This window comes from Molossus molossus, unplaced genomic scaffold (genome assembly GCF_014108415.1).
Source record: "Molossus molossus isolate mMolMol1 unplaced genomic scaffold, mMolMol1.p scaffold_m16_p_11, whole genome shotgun sequence".
Lineage (NCBI taxonomy): Eukaryota > Metazoa > Chordata > Mammalia > Chiroptera > Molossidae > Molossus > Molossus molossus.
In genome coordinates this window covers 34,353,054-34,362,410 of record NW_023425346.1, presented here as the reverse complement: position 1 = coordinate 34,362,410, position 9,357 = coordinate 34,353,054, and the positions used below count along the sequence as shown (strand labels likewise).

Below are 9,357 nucleotides of genomic sequence, written 5' to 3'. Positions count from 1 at the left end.
GCTTTTAGGAAAAATTCTAAACCTACACTTACCCAATGCTGCTTGCCATCTAAATTAAATGAAGAAAAGCTTAAGAAAAAGTGCTGTGTTTTTCTTCCGATATTTTATTTTTAGGTTTTACAGTTGTTATACTGTATCAGAAGTAGTCATTACTCTCACATTTCTCTTTGGAATGAGAGCTGGCGCCTGTAAACTGGGCATTTATAATATGTCTTCATATTCACTGTTTTACAAAAAAAAATCTCATTGTGTGCTGTTCTTTGGAAATAGTAAGATTATTTCAGTTTCCCAAAATATAAGAAGAAACATTTAAAAAACCTTATTTAACTTCAGTTGGTTTGGTCTCACTAGCCCAGAGAGTGTCCTTTTTAGTGTGGGCAGACTGCCAATCAGAAAAAATTTTTCATAATATTTAGGACAAGGTTTGAAACAGTCACTTTTGTTTCTTTTGGGGGCCTTCTTCAGGCAGTAACATAGATAATTTTATTCCATTCTAAATTTTCATAATGGTTTTTGATAAATGTTACATATTTTAGAAAAGTATACTTTTTCTCTTTTCACCATACCATCCATGTGTGATCTGGCTCCATCTCAAAAATCAACCATTGACTCTCCTGCTTATTTGTAGAGTTTTAAAGATTTTACAGAAGGGAAGTTCTCTTTGAAAATGTACCAAAAGATACTGTATCGACTATTTAACATATTGTATTTTAAGTTTGGAAGACTTAAATTGTGTGTCCAGGATGAAATCGCTCTTACTAAATGTGTGAAAAGACATTGTCAGTGTATGAGTCTGGAAAGATAGATCTGTGGAATTACAAGTCCCTCCTGCTGTTTGTAGGTTTATCCTCCAAAGCAGGCTAGGTAATGCTGTGATAACAGACTACCTCCCAAATCTGAGTGGCCTAACAAAATAAAAATTTAATTCTCATTCATGTTGAATGTCCAACACAGGTTGGTAGAGGACTACGTTTGTTCTAATCACTTAAGAGTCCATCTCAATCACTTAAGAGACATTCTTCCAGAATCATGGAGGTGGAGAATCTTGCACCAGCAACCAAATGCTGTGACTCAGAAGTGACCTGTGTCATTTCTTCTCACATCTCATTGGCCAGAAATAATCACATGGCGTCACTGAAACATAAGGGGACTAGAAAATTCTGTCTTGTAAAAATGAGAAGAACCAGAGAAAGTTGAGCCAGAATAATAAGAAACACCTGTCCTATTCTCCTGGTCAATATCTCTCCCCTCCCCTCCCCTCCCCTCCCCTCCCCTCCCCTCCCCTCCCCTCCCTCCCTCCCCTCCCCTTCTTCCTTCCCTTTTTATTTCTTTTTTCTTTTTCTCCTGGTCAATATTTGGATCACTCTTCTTCACATACAAAATACACTTGCCCTCACACTCACCCCATCCCCAAGGGAGAAAAACAGAATATTCCCCCAAATATGGCAGCAAGTTAAAAATGCATGAACTCTAGATGATATGAGATAGCTTCTATATCAGGTTTGAATGTCACTCCTCTTTATGTAGAGATCTCCCAATATAAAGTGGTGAAACTGTTACAAAATAACTGCAATAAACTCTATTGCAGCTAGAAAACGACAGTATGGGAAACACAGCAGTTCCTGAGCCAAAGCCATTCTGAAATTCCACTGAGTAGATGTGGGCTCCATACCCACTGGATGTGGAATTTTGATTAGGCCGCTATTCCACTCCCTGAAACTTCTCTTGCTCATTGTTCCCATAGCTCCTGGAATTTCTTCTTTTCCCATTACTCTTCTTGGCCGTATCAAGAATGGACATTCAAAATATATCCGTCTTGGAGGCAGAAAAGCTTTCTCACTCAGTATGCTTCCTATGATCAATGTTTGGGATCAAAGTTTTTGAAGTGTTATAGTCACAGTTTCTTTACTCCGCTTGGTGGCTAGTTAGCTGGTACAATAAAAAAAAAACAACAACCAGACAACAGTCCAGCCAATGTGGCTCAGTGGCTGAGCATTGACCCATGCACCAAGAGGTTGCTGGTTCGATCCCTGGTCAGAACACATTCCCAGGTTGTGGGCCCGATCCCAGTGGGGGTCATGCAGGAAGTGGCCACTTGATGTTCTCTCTCATTGATGTTTCTGTCTCTCTCTCCCTCTCACTTCCTCTTTCTCTAAAATCAATAAAGGAAAAAAAAAAAGCAGCAGAAAACAGTGTAGAGAAAGTGGAAGGGGGGAGGAGATAGGGGGGAGGGGAGAGGGGGGAGGAGGATGTCAATGGGAGAAAAAAGGAGGGACATCTGTAATACTTTCAACAATAAAGATAAATTTAAAAAAATACTGAATGAGGAAATGAAAAAAACAACCAAAAAATATGCTTCTTATCTACTTTATTCTGGTCAGCTTACATGTGCTAACAGCCAAACCCACAGTTGTTTTCTGGATATATTTTTTAGAGTTACAATAATTCTGTTTTCTTGGCCCCGTTCTTCTCTCCTTCCCTTTACTAAATTGTGGGTACTTTGAATCTATCAAGCCACTTTTAGTTTCCTTTCCCTGAGCTGGTTTGTCCAATTGAAAGGGTTTATTGAATTCCACAGTTTAATCAGGGTTTTTGCTTTGAGGGACCTTAATCTGTTCAGAGATTTAAACCTTGATTTAAGCATTGATTTGATCCTCGCCAGAAGGCAGCCTTTGTTACTCAAATGTCTCAGTTTCATCATTTGAGAATAGAATGTGTTGTTTGTTACTTCCAACCCTAAAGGTTCCCACATTTCTGGACTTTATTTCCTTTCCTTCCTGCTTTCAAAATGGCCTATTACAAGCTAATTTCTTTTTTATATTACTTTGTCAAATGTTCCCAATAATAGCAGACATATGCTACTGTCACCTCACAGGAACTTCATTTCTTCAATATGATTTTTACTTAATTCAAGGTAGCTTTGTCCAGTCTAACAGCACTATAACTCCCTTACCTCCTTTCAACAGATCCTTCCACCTTTGCAGGTACTGCACATTCGCTCCCTTCGTCAGGAAGCCCTTAGCATCTCAGGTTCTGGTCAGCATTAAACTGTTTTAAGAATAAAGCTTCAGATTTGCTGATCAAGGAACAGAGTCTCCGTCAAACTAAAGATAACATCTTGACCTCAGCTGTGTTTCAGCCCCAGGACCTGCCCCAGGACCCTACCCACCACACCCTCAGGGAACCAGACAGAACTCTGCCAAGGCTGACATCTGGACCAGATATAATGATCAACTACTCCCTATCCTGGCCCCAACCAATCAATAGATCCCACAACCCCAACTCCCTTAGTCACCACAACTAATCACTTTTCCCCTTTATAGTCAATCCCCTAGAGGCATCTAGGAGCCAGGTCTTAGGCACACTCACCTGTGTCTTTGGGCTTGGCACAATTTCTTTAAATAAAACTTGACTTTCTTTGTGGCAACTCCAGTTGGCATTTTAGTGGGCTTTAATGCATGTGGCAAACAAACCCTTTTAATATGGTAAAACACTACTAATTTTGTTGTTCACACTTTTTTCTTTAAAAAAAATCTACAAGCTAATTAGGTACATTAACTGCCTTCTAAGTATTGTGGGAGTTTTACCAAATGTTTTTCCAATATGTAATATGGATCAATATCCTTGTGATCTCTGGTAATTATTTTTTGATTACTAGCTACTTGGTCCTTAAGTCACAGCCATGCAGTATTTTAGATTGTGTTGTGGGTTGTCTTTTTCCCCTTGTTGCACTATAACAATACTCCCATTCAGAATACCAGTTTCTGTATCAATCAGGATAGACTCTGTGATGTTAATATGACAAATTATTTCCAAATTTCAGAGATCTAAAACAAAAGTTTAGTTCTTGTTCATACTAAATGTCCATGATAGGTCAACAAAAAGAATGCTCATGGTAGACACTCTGGGACCCGGGTTAACAGCAGTCACCATCTTTATTGTTGGTTGTTATGCTGGAGGAAAAGAACTTTGATGGGTTTTGAACTGGCAAGTAAATTATTTGTCCAGAAATGTCCCTTACATTCACAACTCAACCAGAACTAAGTATATGGTTCTACCCCACCATAAAGGAGCCTGGATGTTCAATCCTACAATATGCTAGGAAGGCAGAAAGCCAAAACTATATAGTGAATAGCATTGATGATATCCAGTGGTATTAAAAAAGAAAACATGCTCATTCTTTTGTTTGGTACGTGCCCCTAGTGGGAACCGAACCCAGGACTCTCTGGTCTGCAGGCTGACACTCCAACCGCTGAGCCAAACTAGCCAGGGCAGGATGCTCATTCTTCAAAAATATAAAATATAATGAAGATAACAAAAATCACCAAATAACCCTGGCTGGTTTGGCTCAGCGGTTAGAGCGTCAGCCTGGGGTCCACAGAGACCCGGGTTTGGTTCCCGCTAAGGGCATGTACCTTGGCTGCAGTTTGTCCCCGACCCTGGTTGGGTGATGCGGGTGGCGGCCACTCGATGTGTCCCTTCACGTTGATGTTTCTCTCTCTCTCTCCCCCTCCCACTCTATCTGAATAAAAAATGGAAAAATGTCCTCAGGTAAGGATAAAAAAAAAAAATCACCAAATATCTTCCCTGGCTGGGTGGCTCCGTTGGTTAAGGCATCATCCTGTACACCAAAAAGTTTTCTTGTTCAATTCCTGGTCAGGGCACATATTTAGGGTTTGGGTTCAATCCCCAGTTGGGGTGTGTATAGAAGGCAATGATCCATGTTTCTTTCTCACTCAATGTTTCTCTCTCCCTCTTTCTCAGTCCCTTCCTCTCTAATAACAAAACAAAACAAACTTATCCTCATGTGAGGATTAAAGAAATAAATTCACCAAAAATCTCCCCTCAGATATAATGGTAAACATTTTATGTCCTCCCTTCTAATCTTTTTTTTTCAACATATCATATTTAATCTTCTGAATATCCCTAATGTTATTTCTGTACTGTTGGCCGTTAAGGTTATTTCCAGTTTTTTTCACACTGATAAGTGATGTGATAGTCGTAAACCCTGTGTTATCTTGGTGTACAGATCTTTTTCTGCAGTTCTGACCTGATTGCAGCTAGGTTGACAAGTTAAAGGATATACATTATTTTAAGGATCTTAATACCTGTGGCTGCAATTGCTTTCTAGAAAGGTAGGCATCGGTCTGTACTTTTGTTAATAGTCCAATAAAAGGCTAAGTCATTGCTTCCTTTCAGCATCAAGTATTACTCCTTTAAAATAATTTTCTTTTTACCCTTTTTTAGGCCTTCTAACCCAGTAGGAAGGTTTTTATTTGTTCTTGGAAAATTAAAACAATGAAATAAAATAAGTCATCGGGTTCTTGAGAGAAAACTTAAGTCAACTTGGCAAGCAGTTCATTTAAGTGTCTCAGTTTCTGAATTCCCACCACCCATCCCTAGAGGTAACAGGAACCCAGGCCCACACTGAGGGAAAGAGGACTAAGTGGGCTGGACAAGCAGGGACCGCTCCTGGCAGGTTTTCCACTTATCCTGCTGGCATCCTCCTTTTTTTTTAATCCTCACCCGAGGACATTTTTCCATTTTTTGTTCAGACAGAGCAGAGCGGGAGGGAGAGTGAGAGAGAGAGGGAGAGAAACATCGACATGAAAGGGACACATGGAGTGGCTGCCACCCACATAACCCAACCAGGGCCGGGGACAAACTGTAACCGAGGTACATGCCCTTAGCGGGAACCGAACCTGGGCCTGTCTGGACCACAGGCCAACGCTCTAACTACTGAGCCAAACCAGCCAGGGCTGGCATTCTCCTTTTAAAAAGCCTCCACCTTTTCCCCTGAGAACGCATTTCCAAAGTGCCAACTGAGCCCCTTCACTCTGGAAGGCATTTTCCATCCTGGTCTGGAATGTTCTGTAGGATTCTGGAGGATACTAGACTTGCTGTGAGCTATAAATTCCCTCATGGGGTCATGTTCACCTTCAGTCTGTTGTAACCCAGGAGATCGACCACACTCAGACTCAATTTTTCGGTTTTTGGGGATGCTTTATTACCTGCGCAGGGACTGCAGCCAACCTACACAGAGGAGAACTGCAGCCCCAAGCTCAGGGGGAGGGTTGCTTATATAGGGCAGGGGTCAGTCAAGAGTTTAGCAGAGCAAGCAAGCTACGTGTACAGAAGTGGAGCCAGTTAGTGATAAGCAGGAGGGAACGGAGGTGGGAGGGAGCTGAGGCGAAAGGGAACTGGGTGAACTGGGTCAGCCTACATCCATTCTGCTATTCATTCTATTATGTAAGTTTTAAAAACTAACAAATTCGAGACGGATATCAGCGGTTAGTCAGGTGCAATACATATATGTTTAACAGTTACAGTTTTATGGGGTAAAGGGAGCTTCAGTTTCTTCCTATCAGTTTCTTTACAGAACATGCAGGACACTCTGGCCTTGGGGCCATTTCTGTCCTCCCTTTTCCTGAAGGATGTTGCTTTTCAAATTCCCAGTGAAGGTCAAACTCTGGTTAATTTTTATGGGGCTAAAGCTGTCTATAACATTCCCCATTGTTCATCTTGCTATCCCTGAGGTTGTTAATTAGGGCAGCTCAAAGACAAGTTGTTTTTCTTTATTGGATTCTAAGAACAGTGAGCTACAAGTCTTTTTTTTTTTTTTTTTTTGGTATGTGCCCCTAGCGGAACCAAACCCGGGACTCTCTGGTCCTCAGGCCAACGCTTCAACCGCTGAGCCAAACCGGCCAGGGCTCACTTTCAATTTTAATGGTGCCTGTGATGCTGTCATTCTCCAAGATGGGGAGGAAAAGCTGCAGGAAGTTAGATGTGTAGGGAGGGGCTATGACGTCCAGCACCTCGGTTACAAAATAGCGAATAAGTGGAATGTCAGTGTCCAGTTTCTCCAGACATTTTCGGATGTAACTGGCAACCGGAAGTACGTAACCACCTCGACTGGGCACGTGCACCATCCTGTCCAGCAGGGTCTTCTTCAACTCAAGCTGCTCCATTACGTCCAGCTGGGAGTGTTCCATCTCAAAGAGCTTCACGAGCAGCTGCAGGACCTGGGGGTGCAGGGGCTGGTGGCAGGTGCCGATTTCGTCCAGCAGCGCTAGGTGCACCAGGTGTGGTCCGTCTGCAGCTGGAAGTACCGTGGATCTGACACAGTCCAATCCACTCACTTCAGCACACCCATCGCTACCCCTGGAAACCTGATACACTGGTAGAGTGTGCTCAGCTCCGCCACCAGCTCAGAGGTCCCTTTGTTCTCGTTGCAGCACAGACTATGTGGACAGTTTTAATCACCTTGGAGGTCGACTTCAGCTCATTCTTGTTGATGTTTACTCACTTCTTCTTCTTCCAGGTCTCCACCATGCTGGCCGCGTACGCCAGGATGTGGATGTTCTTGTGCTGTGGTACTGGTTGATCCTGGTGCGGGGTTTAAAGAGCAACTGCATGAACAGGTTCAGGAAAGCCGGCACCTGAAAGGGCTGAACAGGAGACGGCCCATGCTTGTAAACATCTTCAATAGGACTGTGATGTCGCCTGGGTTCAGGGCTCCTTTGGACAGCATGGCCTCAAGGGCCTGGCAAGCCCAGAGGTAGGAGGTGGCCTAGCACCAGCGTGATCTGACTGGCGTCGTGGCCTTTCTCCTGGGCGAAGTGCTGGACCTCCTGGGCGATCCTGGGTACAGCGGAGCCCCCTGCTCTTCCTGGGCCAGCACGGACATCGTGGCCTGGGCAAACAGGTATGTGTGCTCCCCGTGGTGTACCATTTTGGCAAACTCGGGAAGAATATTTTCAAGGTTTTCTTCTCGTCCATCCAAAATTGTAGCCAGAGAGGTACGAAGTACTCTAGGGAACACCTCCAACGGCTGGCAAGCTGTGGATACACTGGTGATCTCTCCTTGGTACCCTGCGTCAGAAATGAGCTTAACAGTGAAGTTAAGCATCAAATAGCCTGGATGGACTTCGGCCAGTTTGTAGAAAAGATCTCTCCATGTGGTATGTGCGATCATTTGTTCAAGCCAAGCTGGGGTCTCTCCTTCAGTAAAAATAGAGTCTGCTTTGCGCGGGTCCAAGTAATCAGTAAGCTCTTCAGGTGATTCTTCACGGTCTCCTGCACCTGCGCGGGCTCAGTGCCTGTCTGAATGAGCCACTCGGCCAGCAGGTTGACAGCCTGGGCCACAGCGGTGTAGTTCCCGGCCAAGAGCTGGATCACGTTCTCTGGAGACCGTCCTGCCTGAGAAGGCCTCTTCAGAGTGCTGAAGATGGAAAGCTACATGATGTAGTCCCGGGTGGAGAACTTGTGGAGGCACTCCTGCTAGACTCCCCGTCGTCCTCTCCTTCTCCGAACTCATCTTCCTGCTGGCCGCTGTCTGCCTTGTCACCGCACTGGGCCGCACTCCCGAAGTAGTCCTGGTCCATGGTGGTGCCTGGCGCCTTCCCCGCCATCCTCTCCAGCGAGCAAGGGAGTGAGAGTGGCACATGCGCACAACAGAGCGGGAGCGCGCATGCACTTGTGGCCCGCCACCCCGTGCCTCTCCACGGGTGGGGGCATGGAGGAGGCGGCCAGTCAATGTTCTCTTTCATGGATGTCTCTATTTCTCCCTCTCCCTTCCTCTCTCTCTAAAATCAATAAAAAAAAAATTGATTTTAGAAAGAGAGAGGAAGGCAGAAGGAGAAACATCCGCGAGAGAGAACAGTCAATGGGCTGCTTCCTGCACACCCCCTAGTGGTGATTGAACGCACAACCCCAGCATGTGCCCTCACTGGGAATGGAACTGGTGACCTCTTGGTAAATGTATGCTACATTTTATGAAAAGAAATAAATATCAAGATACAAGTAATGGGTTTTTGTTTTTTTTTTCTGTATCAGAAATTTAAAACATCCAGAAAAATGTCAACTAATTTGATTTTGCTTAAGCTATGAGGCAAAGACAAGAATAGTAAGATAGGCGGTGTTATAGCAGGGGCTATCAGAGATTAAAATCTTTTTGTGGTGCAGTTTCAGTAATAAGTTGCTAGAATTGTTCTGGCCACATTTGGAGTCATGCTTCCTCAAGGATAGTTTGGCATTGTAGGGGAGGAAAAGTTTTCCTCAACCCTTTTAGAGTCCGTGGTTGAATTTGGAAATTAAGCTAACATAGACAGATTAACAGGAGCAAAGCATACACATTTATTTAAGATAAATTTTATGTGACACCGGAGCCCTCACAAGAAAATGAAAAACCAAAGAAATGGTTAAACCTGAGTGAATTTATGCTAGGGTTGATGAAGCGTGTCAAGTCATAGCAAGTGAAAAATGAAAGGACAGGCTGTCAAAGTGCAGTCAAACTAGGGGACCCTAGCAAGGCTGGTTTCTGTTCATACAGACTGCTCTCCATGTCCCTTGGTATTT

General features: G+C 43.8%; 1 pseudogene; it reads right to left on the bottom strand.

The window, feature by feature from the left end:
* Nucleotides 1-5,773: 5,773 nt before the first annotated feature.
* Nucleotides 5,774-8,411, bottom strand: LOC118625610 (annotated as a pseudogene).
* Nucleotides 8,412-9,357: the final 946 nt, after the last annotated feature.